Source organism: Psittacula echo (genome assembly GCF_963264785.1).
Source record: "Psittacula echo genome assembly, chromosome: Z".
In the NCBI taxonomy this organism is placed as follows: Eukaryota; Metazoa; Chordata; class Aves; order Psittaciformes; family Psittacidae; genus Psittacula; species Psittacula echo.
In genome coordinates, this window is record NC_137742.1 from 70,087,608 (window position 1) to 70,101,863 (window position 14,256).

Below are 14,256 nucleotides of genomic sequence, written 5' to 3' on the forward strand. Positions count from 1 at the left end.
GAAGATCACCTAGTTCCAACCCCTCTGCCATGGGCACATATATGATACATACTCTTTAAAGTGACTAGTTTCTCTCTGCTATAAGGGAAAATTCAAAATTATTTAAATTATAAATTTACCAAAATTCCCTATGGAAAGTTTCTGCATGTACATTGAAATATTTTTATTAGGTACATATAGAATAACTAATTTTTATATAGTGTGTGTTCTTCCCTTGGAACACAGATCATGTTACTAACCAAAAGAATCAGGCCTGAAACCAAATAGAGCAACATTATTAGCCAACAGGTTTCACTTGGTTTTGGGCGGTTTTGTTGTTGCATTTGTTTTGGGTTTTGTTAGATTTTTTATTTTGTTTTTAATTACAGGTTTCTATATTGTAAGGTACAGAAAAATAAAATTATACTAAAAGATTTGTCCCTTATGCATCCATATAACACTATCATTGTACTTCTTGTCTCCTCATCAACAAGCTCAAAGAATGCACTATTTACAACTGTTCCCTCGCGGTTGCCTCTGTCCATTTCACCTTTTAAAAAGAATTGTCCTTAACAATGAAAAATGTTCCTGACAAAATTTCTAATAAATTTTTAGATATACAGCTGAACTAGTATTCTGTCTTCAATTTCCTTGACCCTTCCCACTGTAAAACACTTTACTCCTTCAGGAATCTCTTTCATCAGTTTCCATGATACCCATTTCTTCCCTATGAAATCACACCTTTGGAATTTTTTCTAAGTAGATTCTCTTCATTCTCTGCTCTGTTTTCTACACAGATTCCTCAGGGGGTTGTCAGTGGTTTTCTTTCTTTTTCTCTCACATCTTAACCTTCTAAATTAAATTATCACCTTCACAGATCAAACAACTTCACTTTCAATCATCTCCTTCCACCCAAACTAGAAAACTCATCCTGTCACTCAGGCCTTTCACTTAACACATCACCTGAGATTGAACCTCTTTCCATAATCTCACATTCTGACTTTTAGCCTTCCAGGTGCCCTACTCATGCACTTAAATGCTCGATGCTCCATTATTTGCTAGCCTAGCACTACAGTACAACTAAGGTCCTGCTAACAAGTTACTTGCCTAGTTAAGCCCTTTAATCTTTTCTTTTTTCCAACACAGCTCTAAACTGCCTGAGGGTAGCCATTCTCTACACACATGCCAGAGGAGAGTGAGGTCTCCGTGGTATATAAAGTCTCGCAGGCAGTGGACAAAACTGCTGCTATGATACTTTGGAAATAATGAAACCACAACATTTCAGGGCTGACAGGCAGCAGCAGACTGCTTAGTTAATAAGAAAACACAAATTTAACTCCTCCTTACTGTAAAAGAGAGGACTTCTACACAATTTTAGTGCAAAGCCAGAGACTAAGTTAATCCACCACTAAACTATGAAGGCAATACAGAAACCTAAGGAAAAATTTTTCTTTTTCTCCATGCTGCTGAAAAATGTCACCTGATATCTTTCCATCCCATCCTTTGATTTTTTGCAACAATAATTTTAACAAATACAGTTTTATTCTATGGACACTCAGAATCCTTACGAATACTAACCAAGCTTTCTCTTTACTAACCAGTCTTCTCCTTACATTTTCATTGGCTCCCTTTTTTTCTGCATCAAACTGAGGCTGTTCATCTTCAATTTTATAATTCACTGCTACCCTCTTACCTCACAATCAGGAAGAAAGGTCAATTCCAACTTCTCATTAGTTAAATAAACTAAAACCAGAGGCTGTATTAGCTTTTTCTATCAAGAACCTATGGATTAACTGCATGCACAGGATGTGCTACCTATAAAAATTATTTTCCTTTTAACACCTTAGAGGGAGATTCCTGTGCTGAAGTACTGCAAAATCATGACTTATGTGCATAACAACTATTTCCCTTGCGTATTTGCATATCTAACTGTGCTCAGTTTCCTCCTAGCACAACAAAAATCACTTTGGGATGCTCTCTTTTTTGCTTCATTTCATGTTGAAAACTCCTAGATTACAAGACAACACAATAGTAGACCATATTCTCGGTCAGCTTTCGGCATCTTTAAAAACCTGTGCAAGACTCTGTAACAGCCTCCCCTGGACTTGGGTAGGTCATTTTACACTTCTGCTTAATTGAAAACACCTTCCTTGAGGATAAAATTTTAACTTAATTATTAATATATTTTCTTATAGCAGTTATGAAATCAAAACCAAACTAAACGAACATTGGTTCCAGTCCAGACCCCTTAAAAAGTAGGAAGACAAAATAAAAGTAAATTAGTGAAATACTCTAAGAACTCCTCATATACTGTGTAAGAATCGTGCCAGAAACAATAGAGATCTACAAGATGATCCAAAACCAAAGCTAAAAATAAATCATCATTCTCATTCACGAACAGAACATTACAAAAATCTTTAATTTATTGTTTCTCTACAGTGGAATTCCTCAATTCTTAGGCCTCCAACTAAAATACTGGCTAATGCATACAATCTGTTTCCAGTAATGTCATACATCCTCCTTGAATTTAAATTATCTGCCAAATAAATGCGACTGTAAAAATATTTCCAGAAACTCTGCTCACCTTCCCATTGATATAAGAATGTTTCATAACTTTAGTCACATGACAAATTTACCCATGACAAAAAGACCTCAGCGATTGCCATATCATCACTATATTTCACCAGACTTTTTTTTCTTTTTTTTTAATAGTCAATAAAACAAAGCTGTTGTGGTATTCAGGTACATATGTTTTATACTTCTCCAGTCAAGGTATTTAAAGTGCATTATAGGTATGTAAAGTAACAATGCAGTCAGATGAACCTAGTAATGACAGGGCAGATTTTTAGCAGGAAATCCTGAATTGCAGGAATTTTGCATAGGTTGCAGTATTTTGCTTTCAAATTTTAATGTAGCAGGACTGAAGTATTTATACTCAAGATATAATGCTGGTGCCCATACAAAAGCACTGACTAATGTAATTAAATCACATCACTTCTGAAGTACTATTCCACTCCCACCCTTAAATACTATAACTATTTTAAATTCTGTATGAAACACAAAAGCTACACTTCACTTAAGCTGTATCATTACAGTGAATGATATCCACAAATGCAGAGTACAACTGCTTAATGTATTGCGGTTACATTACACAGAGAAGCAACTTGACAGTACTTAAAGCTTTTCTATACCAGATTTTAAGGCAAACCCAATAATATTATTGTCTTTCAGAAGCAGTAATCAAATTTTCTTTCATTATTCAGATCACTGGTCTTTGGCAACAGCACCAAGAAAACTACGAAAGCTCACATCTTTTGTCCAAATAAATGGGAAGAAGTTTTAATGCTTACTGGTAAAACTCAGATGAATAGTTACCTGAAGTATTTTACTTTAGAAACCCTATTATGGCCAAGTCTCAGGATCATTTCTGTCATTCATTAATGAGATCAAAGAATTATGAAATGGTTTTAATATAAACTGTACTGAAACAAAAGGAAATAATATAACTACAGATAAACCACATCCAATTTACTCACACAGAGACCACATATTCCACCTGTGCACTGGGAGCAGGAGTAAACTGCTCTCAGCCCCACAAAAAAATGAGAAACACGTGCAGATCTGAGCTCTTGCATCTCTGATGTGCAAATACTTGAAATTTCAGAAAAGCAAATCCTGACACCAGTTTTTCAGACACTCTTAGAAGGATATACCTTGAATTTTTTTACCCATACTTTTCTGGGTCTTTCAAACCTCGAATAAGTATCTTTTATTAATACAAGCATGATAATTTTCCCTATATAACCTACCATATGCTACTAATAAACCCTTCTATTAAACATGCACCTCCAAGCATCAAAGAGTATTTTAACTAGTCTGTCCTGTAATTAAGATTTAGCTTTCTGTGAAGCATTTTCAGCCAGAGCTGAAAAAAAAGCTCCCCTCTCCCATTCTCACTGTAAATACTTTATTTCTTATTGTAAATTTTGTTCCTTAAACTGAAAAGTTACAGTATTTCAGACCACTGTTCTTTTTGTTTTGCTGACATGCATACATATATGGACATACATACATCCTCGTGCATACACACATTCACTGGTAACACCTGCAGCACAATTACCATTTTCTTCTGAAACACATTCATTGCTGCCTTCACAAGCAATTCATTCAAGTAATGTGAGAAACCAGAAGCAGTAAATGTCAGAGGATCATCACCGACAATCGATTATTCAGAAAATCACTTCTTCAAAATGCACTCAGGAAAGCTTCGGACAACAGCTTTAATTGCCCAGTAGAGATCTTTGTTCAAGTTTGCTTTGAGAACCAATTTCTCAAGGCACTCCCCCTCAGACTGATCAATTTTATTAGAAACGGACAAACCTTCATAGACTAGAGCGTTCTCCACTGGCCTCTGGACACACGCACAATTTCAACACAAAGTTACATGAACAGCACCTTTGACACTGGTTCGTTTTTTCCCCTCTGATATAACAGAGGCTAAGCTAAAAAAACAGTTAAGTGGTGAAAAAAGCAAAACTGCTACAAGTACAGCCAACATTGAGAAACCATGCAAACCATGAAGCCAAATGATATGTCAGCAGGTTTCCACTGAAGAATAAAAAAGAAAAAACAGAAGCATGAAAGTCCTCCTGAAATGTGAAAGGGGTGGGAGGAAGTGAAAGAGAGTGGAAAATCATGAATAGACTTAGAATTAAAACGCTTGAATCCTTAAAGAAAAAGAATGGAAATAACTCTACATATGTAAAAACTCACCAGGACTGGTGAGTTGGAAACCAGAACTCAGCTAGAAAGGTTTTCTGAGATCTTGGCAGTTGATCGACTTTGATGGACTAAAATTTTAGAATTCTTAACAAAACTTAATTTCTCTATCAAAGTCATCTCACTGGGATGATGAAACAACAAAAACTCTCCAGAATCACATGGGGGGGCAGGAGAGAAGAAGAACTGAATTTTTGCATATCTAAAAATATGAGAAAAAAAATTACTTCCAAAGATGTGAGAAGAGTCAGTATCTAGTAACATTGCTTAATTAGTAAACACTCATGCATATGAGATTGAAACAAACTGGGGATTAGTATTAGTGTAAAACAAGCTTTTTTGTAGCTGCCACAGGTATCTTTAAAAAAAAACTGAAACAAACCAACAAAACTATGTGACTTCTGCTGTATGTTGGGAGCTTAACAAAAAGACCCCACCCCGCAAACAAACAAACAAACAAACAAAAGAAAAGCCCAAGAAAGCCAAGATCCTAAAGCATTCCATGAATTGACATTACATACGCCAAGGGTGGTTCATGGGGATACTGATAAATCAAACAGAGAATTAAGACAACCTACTTAAAACAAATACTTACTTGCACATTGCAAACATATACGATCTCCCTTGAAGAGTTCTGTGGTTCTTGCATTGAAGCCCAAGAAAACATGTAATAGACACTTATTTTCCTCAATTTTTACAGAATTAAACTAAAAATAACTGCATGACAAAAAATTACTCTCACATTACTTAGGAAGGATTCTCCTTGCTATAGAGGGCCATGGGAATTTTTGAACAAAAAACTAACCGTAAGAATTGCTTTTTCTTAAGAAAACCTACTAAATATTACTCAAAACACTAGGCAAAAAAAGTTATATCAAGTTACTTAGTTCTGCTCAAAGCTCTTATGCTCTCTCACATTGGAAGTGAAGGCCCCCTTAGTCAAAGTAAGATTCAAGTGACATTTTAAGTACAGATCCCCTCATCCACATTTTTCATACCTGGTCAAGTTTGTATGCATTTCTGCTATGCATTACTGAAGACGGAAAGAGTCTACAAAATAACTGTTCTGAAAATAAATGCCATAAAAATGCGCATATACTACTTCAAGTGTCCTTTAATCAACCTTTTTTTCTTAAAAAAAAAAAAAAGGATTTGAAATCATCTGCTTCTCAGGAAATCATGCTACTTCTCTGATTCTAAAAAAATTAGACATTTTCCAATATCTCAAGCTATGTTCTTAATACTCCTTTAGAAACAAGACTAATCAAAAGCCAAATAAATGTGCAAGTTCATGATCATGACACTCTCCCTGACAGCAGATTATTTTTTTTCTAAAACTCAAAAAAAACGCTAGCTATCATTGTTTTGATGAAGACTTCATAACTCTGAGTACAGCACACTGTTTCAGCTGTATTTTATTTGAACCATCCAAAAGCAAAATTACCTCTGACACCATACGAGTAACTCTCTTAATCTGATCTTCGGTAATGCCTAGTCTTTTTCTGCTGCTTCTATATGGTTAGTCCCCACATTTTTCCATGTGGTGTGTAAGACTTCCACTTGCCTGCTTCATTTAGTTCTTTGACTATGAAATATTTGCTCCATTTACTAAGACAGTTTTCAATTCTAATCCTATATAGAATGTTTGTTCCCAGTATGACTTCAAATTTTATAATCTATTTACATTCTACCCTGTTAGCATGACTGATACAAATAAAATACTATTTGTGACTTCATGATCTGCACTACAGAATTTCTTTGGGTTTGGCCTCACTTTGCACAAAAAACCTCCAAATTGCTCAGATGGGTATCTAAGGATAAACTGAATAATATGTGATATCCAATATTTATCAATGAGCATTTACGTCATAGTTAGGCAACCAGCGAGTCTATTAACTGAGTGAAGGTAGCAATGCATTTACAACAAACTGACTAGAAATTAAATGAAGTTGTGGAATTAAAACATGATGCCAAGACTGCTTTTTTGCTTTCCACTTTGAAAGAAAGGGGACCTACTTCAATATTCCTATTTGGGTTAGTGGGGAGTTTTTTAAATATAAGCTGCACATTATGTGTGGTTTAAACTGCATCAACACACCAAGTTCTATTACAAGGCTTAGTTTCAATAATTGCTACAGCTTCAACATTCACATCCTCTGAGATGCAGTAGATGCTAAAACCATTAGTGTTCATAAGTATACAATCCTAAAAATTCAATTAAACAGAGAAGTCCTTTGTGAGGCAAACCCTGTGATTAAAAAGCTCAGTCTCAGACACACTGCCAGATGTAAATCTGGGACAGTTAAAGTTAAGAAAACAGTTCTCTATATAGTCAAAAAAAAAAAAAAAAAGCAAGCTCTCACCAAAAGGAGATCCTGATACTTTCCCAGCAGGCTTTCCGCAGACTGGATAAAGTCTACAGAGCTGACTGGATAAAGTTTCCATTGACTGGATAAAGTCTACAGAGATTTTTCAGCTTATAAGATAAACAATGCTAATATGGTCCTCTGCACTGCATCCTGCTGAGCTTCCCGTGAATTTATTTATTGAGCTTCTTATAAAATATTGTCACAGATGTAACAAACACAAAAAAAAACCCCACTTTAATCAGAAACTCTTATAATGAAACTATTTAATATAGAGTAGAATATTAATCGTGAATATTATTATATATGAAAAATCTTAAGATTTTTGCCCCTTTGTCGTGGTTTAAGCCCCGGCTGTAAATTAGAACCACGCAGTCTACTTCCCCCTCCACCACTCCCCAGAGGGATGGGGAGGAGAATCGAAAGAATGTAACTCCCACGGGTTGAGATAAAAACAGTCCAGTAACTAAGGTATAACACAAATCACTACTGCTACCACCAATAATAATAATGATAAGAGAAATAACAAGGGAAGAGAATACGATACCGCTCGCCGGAAAAGAGAGCCCGACCGAAAAGAGGACGTGCCCTTCCGGGTAGCTCCCAGTTACATCCCCCGGCATGACGTGCTGTGGTATGGAATACCTTTTTGGCTAGTTTGGGTCAGGTGTCCTGTCCCTGCTTCCTCCCGGCCCTTCCTCCTCCCTGGCAGAGCATGAGACTCACAAAGTCCTTGGTCAGTCTAAACATCGGTGTTATCAGCTTTGTTCCCAGGCCAAAAGTCAAAAACACAGTGCTGCAACAGCTACTAAGAAGGAGAAAAAACTGACTGCTACTGCTGAACCCAGGACACCCTTCCTAAACAAAACATCTTTTCCAGGTTATGAAAGAAGAATCCTGCAGAAGAATTAGTATGAGTCTAATCTCAACTTAAAACCTCGAGCACACAATATGTATTTGTGTTACTTTCATAAATACAAAAACAAAGGTATGAACAAAATCTATTATTCACAGATCAGCTTTTCCCTATAAAATCAAACTTGTGACATCATGAAATAAGAAAGAAGAGATACTATTAATAAATAAATTAACAATAATTCAGTAGTTTCAACTAACAAAACAGAATAATGCTATGACTATAACAGCATTTGAAGAGGAAATTAAATTTGTACTTTAGAAATAGAGCTATATTTTTAAAATTACGTATTCTTTCTAAAAGCAGTTACAGCTAACAGTTCTGATTAACATACAAATAATTAAAAACAAATACTGTGTTTAAAAAAGGTTCCATTATCTTAGCTTGACATTTCAGAATTCTGAAGCATTCCAGGAATGCCATTCCTGATGACAAACCCAAAGCAAACTTTAGATTCATTAGTGAAGGTGAGAGAACTTGGACACATGCATTCCTATTAACTCTCTTTCTACAACTTTATAATATTCATTGCTCATGCAGAAGGCAGAGAATTAGGCAGATGACAGGCACATATTCCATTCCTCTGATCTCACCGGGAACAGGACCTTTGCGTAGCTTTCTCAAGAACAAACCATCGAACACCCTCAAGAAAATGGCATTCATGATAAACACAGACAAAGCACAGCAAGAACTATAAATTCTAAAACCACAAAAAACCAACATTAACCTAAGACAGGACTTTCATATGTTACGTACCTACTACATATGCCAAATACACATACTTCCTATGATTTGGATGGATTGTAGTGGCACACATACCCTAACCTGGAGCACATACTACTCTCCAATTAAGGGTAAAAGGATTAAGTCCAAAGGCACTATTTTAAATTTTTCTTTTACCACAAAGTTGTGAGGTGTTCTGAAGTCCAAGATGGGCTTGAAGCCCCCTGACTTTTCAGGATCAGGAAGTGCCTTCACTAAAATCCTTTCCTTGTTCCTCTTGTAGTGCAGGCTTTATAAATCTGCATTTAGAAGGGAAAAAAAATCTGATTCAGAAGAGCAGAAAGACTTTATGTATGCCGTACCACTTCAGTCTTTGCCTTGAGAGCCTTGGACTAACTACAGGATTGCCTCAAAGCTAATCCAGTAGGCTGAAGGGGCGAGTGCCTGGAAAAAAAGAAATAATATACAAATATACTAATATACTGAAAATGTGTATCTTCTACTTCCAAAACCACTTCAACAAGTACATGCATACAAAGAAGATCTTTCAGCTGTATTCAATTTTTTCACTAGCATACTCTCTCATAATGATAACTTTTAGGGTTATCTTTTGTTTGTTTGCTTGGTTGGCAGGTTTTTCTTCTTTTGTTTTGTTTCTTGTTTGATTTTTTTTTTTATTTTTTTTAAACAAACCTTCCACCAAAGTATGCTTAGCTAATCTATTCTTTCTGCCTTTTCATTACAAACAGTGTTTTCAGAGGAACCCAGAAATCTCTTGTAACGTCACAATCTGATTGTGATTGTGCTGGTACTGCAAAACCCAACAAAACCTTGATATTCTGTGTACTGAAACGGAAATCCTAAATTTGTGCAGTTTTGAGAAGCTGCAAAGTTTCTACAAATGCTACAAACAGTATTAACTTATTTAGTGGTTTAATTTTGTAACTGCAAATTCAAAACAGCCAGTAACCAAAAATATTTAGAACAGGCTGTCATTGGTTTATCAACAAAGACAGACCAATAACTGAAAAGTTTGGTTTATATTAATTTTTATGCACTGAAAAATTAATGATTAGAAGTTTGAAATTTAACTTTTAGGACAACTTGAATTCAAAAGCATGACAGCCAAAACTGAGTTTTGAAAAATAAAGATTAATTCCACAGAAAGCTTTGGGAGTGCTATGAACTGCAAATCAAAGCTGCTTTTTTCCTATTAATAATGAAAATTTCTAACTCCTCAAAAAATGTACAACAGTTCAGTTTTAAACAGCTATTCCTTACATCAAAACAGGCATTCCTCTCTTAGCTTACTTGCTGGTTTGTTTCCAAAGTTCCCAGAAAAACTTGTAGTGAAATGTAAACCCGGAAGTCAGTTCGGAGATAAGCCTGCATGTAGTGTGATTAACACAAGAAGCAGGAAACTCACATGGTAAAAATGGAAATCTCTGAAAAACTGCAGTGACCTTACAGAAAGAGTAGGAATTAAAAGATCAATGTGCCACACCCTTCACTTCCTCTCCTGTTAGACTCTGTCAATGGAGAATTTGCATGTTTTGTCATAAAGGCAGTTGCACAGCTAACTTCCATCTATAAAGCAGAACAACCATACACTTCCTTTGGTTTTCGTCATTTTAAAGTAACCACTTTTTCTAGAATATTGTTACTGAAATATTTATTTCAAGTTTACATTAACTGATGTTTCAGGATTCAGAGGACTGAGTTACTGTGCGTCAGCCAAGCATTTCATTGCCTTTGCAACAGCTTTCTAAATACCCATTCAATTTAGTCAAAATGACCTTGAGTTGACTACAAACAGAACATGCCCATGGCAGACACAGATCATCTGAATTCTAGTAAATTGATCAAGCAGCAGAACACTGAAATTAACACTTCAAAGTAATTAAAATAAAAAATAAAAAATTAGGCTGTATTCAGTCTAAGCATCCAGGGCACTGAAAACTAAAAGTGCAGCTCTAAACAACTATCCATCCTGTCCATATCCCGTAAAGTTACTGATACAGCATTTTCACTGACAAAAATATAACAAGGTTGTGCATATTGCTATCACTATTTCATCCAATAAAAAACTAAAACTTGCTTTGGTTTTGTTTGGTTGTGGGTTTTTTTGCCCTTTGTTTTGCTTTGCTTTTGTTGTTTTGGGTTTGGTTTTCTTTCTTCTACAGGGGAAAAAGTGTGCTTATTAAGTACGCATGAACTGCAACAAGTATTTCTGGTCTCATTTTAAATGTTACTCTATTCCTTCTTGTTTTCTTTAAGCATTTTTCCCCTCATTGACACTGGAAAATGCCCTTGTTTCAATTGCCTGTTTTAAAAACTGTTTCAGTATATAACTAGAAATGCAAATGCCTCAGAAATCAAGAAACATAAAAGTAATTAAAATGCATATTACTAAAATGTCAAATGCTTTCAGAGCATCCTCCCCTTCTAACCAAAGGAGAGAACAACTGTTTACATTGATTGTACCAACACAGGCAACACAGGTCAAAAAAAACCAGCAAAATACCCACCACCAATTTCAAAGTTGCCAAATGTGAATCTTAAAACAATACCCCAATCCAGTCACTTTCTAAGATCAGAAAGGCACAGTTCCTCTGATGTGAAGCTTTATTCTATTGCTTCACATCATATTAGCTTTCCCTTTTGGCATATCATACCAACAAATTTTCTTCTTAGGCAAGTAATCGTGGCTGTCAATTTCCAATCAAATACAATAACGTACACTGCTCTGCCAAGAATTTTCACCTTTGCTCACTATTCTTTATGGCACATTAAACTTAATAACATAGCTTTAATATCTACATTATAGTGCTGTGTTGCGAAAGCAGTGGGTATACCTGCCAAGGGAATTTTTGAAAAGGTAACCAACATGCAAAATCTTAAATCATAATTTCATTTTTCAAAAAAAGATTACAAATTTTGGACCTAACAAGGTGAACTTATCTTATGCCACAACTCTGTTAATCACAACCTTATGCCAAAACCTGCGCAGAGATGTTGAAGTAAGGATAATAGCACAGATAATCTTGTATCCTCTATCTGGAAAAATAAAACTTTCCTTTATAAGGTGGATGTCCCTAAACTCCTTAATGCTTCAACACATCTTTGACGAAATCATTGATTACAGTGTATCCTACTCAGAATGAATACCGCAGGTAACCTGAATATTTCAACTACTGAACAATGTGTCTGCTAAGCTAGTAAACTAGCCTGGTAAGTAGGGTATTAAGCTGTTCCTGTATGATTAGCTGACAAAAATAATCTGTGAGTAAATTATAAGTATTGTTGGTTAAGCACTAAATAAAATCCTAAATCAATGATACTTAAAAATCTTTCAATATCACAGTATCTTCAGTTCAGATGTTATGCCTTACATCAGGCTGGTAAAGCCTGAGCAATGGAGCGCAGTACTGAAACTGCCCAGCCAGGTTCAGAAGAAAAAAAAAAAGGGGGGGGGGAGGGGAAGCCTCACTGATACTCTTAGATCTCCTTTGGTCCTAAGTTCACCATGTTGTGCTAAAAAATACTACTACGAAATCCAATTTGGTACAGACAGCCAATTCAGCTATTTGGTCATGTATCATCACATTTCCCTGCAATGCTGTTTCCAGGAACACTGTAGACAGAAATAGCTAGTAAATCTTGCCCCTCACACTGTCAATATACCCTTTGTCAACAGCCAGCAGCTTAACCTGGACAGCAAGAGGTTCAAACCCACACCCTTCCCCCTTCACCATCCCTCTCTCCTCAAAGTCCAGTGGGTGCAAATCTTTTGCCATTTGGGAAGTATGACCTCTGGCTGATTATTCCCAAGAAGCAATGATCATATCAAAGGACACGTCTGTCACAGAAGTATGATGCAGTTTATATGATTGCAATTTAACAGCAAACTCACAGGCTTTGTCTCCAATACACACTTTAATAACTGTTAATTTCAGAAGACAACAAAAGGAGTTCCCTATCTATTTGGATATTATCTTGTGAAAGCTTTGGTTTTCAGATGGAAGTAGCATTTTTTTTTAAAAAAGCATGCAAATTCATTATCGGTTAAAGGGGTTGTATGTAATTTAAGACACCGTAACTTTAATACTCCAAAGCCTGACTTGTAAGATCACTTAGTTATTCGAAGTCACAGTAAGACACTAAATACTCTACAATCCTATTTCTCTGGAATTAACACTTTTTTCTTCTTCTTTTTTTTTTTAAACTACAGATTCCTAAAAAGATGTTATCAGAGCCCTACAGAGAAGAGATGCGTAAGTGTCGGGGGAAACATCATCGAATATATTAGGAGTGACACCTACGTAGGAGCACTTTAAAAGGTACTTCTTATCTACATAATCTGGAGCTACTTCATACTAGAACAATGACTGCTGAAAGATTTTTCCTTTTCTTTTTTTCCCCCATGTAATCAAGTTGTACTAGCTTTCCTGTACAGGCTGTTAGTTTCAGACAGTTTTACACTGACTACTATATTCACAAGCAGTGAAGAGAACACTTAACTAAAAAACATCAGAAATGAAGGTTGGATGAGAGAGCAAAAAGCATACTACCAACTACATCCCTGTTAAAAAGCAGGTCAGGTTTGAAATTGATAGTATCAACTCAGTAAAATAAGAAATAATAGGAAAATTGATTGAAAACACTAAAAAAGGCATTATCTCATGAGCTTCTCATCAGTAGCTCTCCTCTAAAATTACAGGTGATATGAACCAAACTTTTACAAGAATAATCAATTGACAATATAGCTGGTTGTTTTGTTGTGGTTTTGGTTTTTTTTTTTTCTTTGAAAATCACTACAAAAGGCTAAATATTCAGCCAAATAAAGAAAAGTAACACCTTGCCAGTTAACTCAATTTCTGCCCCACATAATGATATATTAGAATACATTAACAGAAAGAAACCTAAAGATTTCACGCTACAGACATGAACAATAAAGATAATTATGAATAGAGGATAACCAAATAATAAAGTTCAGGAAAGAATGAGTATTTTCACAGTACTGATGCGTCAAAAATCAGTTTCTGTGTTAGAGCTTAAAACTTTGAACTTTAAGCACAGTAATCCTAAACAAAAAATGTATCGAGTTCAATATTCTACTTAAATTAACATTTCACATCTTTACTGGCTACTAAAAAATTCAGATGCACAGTTGTAATATTCACATACTAGATTTAAGCAAAAGTTACTGACTCAGCTTACATACCACCTTTCACAATGGCAATGTTAGTGAAGATATTCAGACTACAAGAAGAGATAAATTTAGAAGCCTAGAAACACCAAACTCATTTTTATCAGAGAAAATAATTGGACAGATAATGAAATGAAAATTTTAAAAAAGGAAACATCAATTACTGTGCATTTAAGCATCATTTTGGAAGTGTTTACAAACAGGAAGTCATTACAAAAAATAAACCCACCACATTTTCAGGCAGCAATATCAATATTCCCTTGTAATCTTTCTCTTCCCCTTCT

General features: G+C 35.4%; 1 protein-coding gene across 13 annotated transcripts in view; it reads right to left on the reverse strand.

Annotated features, from left to right (window-relative positions):
- Positions 1-14,256, reverse strand: part of MAN2A1 (mannosidase alpha class 2A member 1) — a 116,984-nt gene that overhangs the window by 49,073 nt on the left and 53,655 nt on the right. The window lies entirely within an intron of this gene.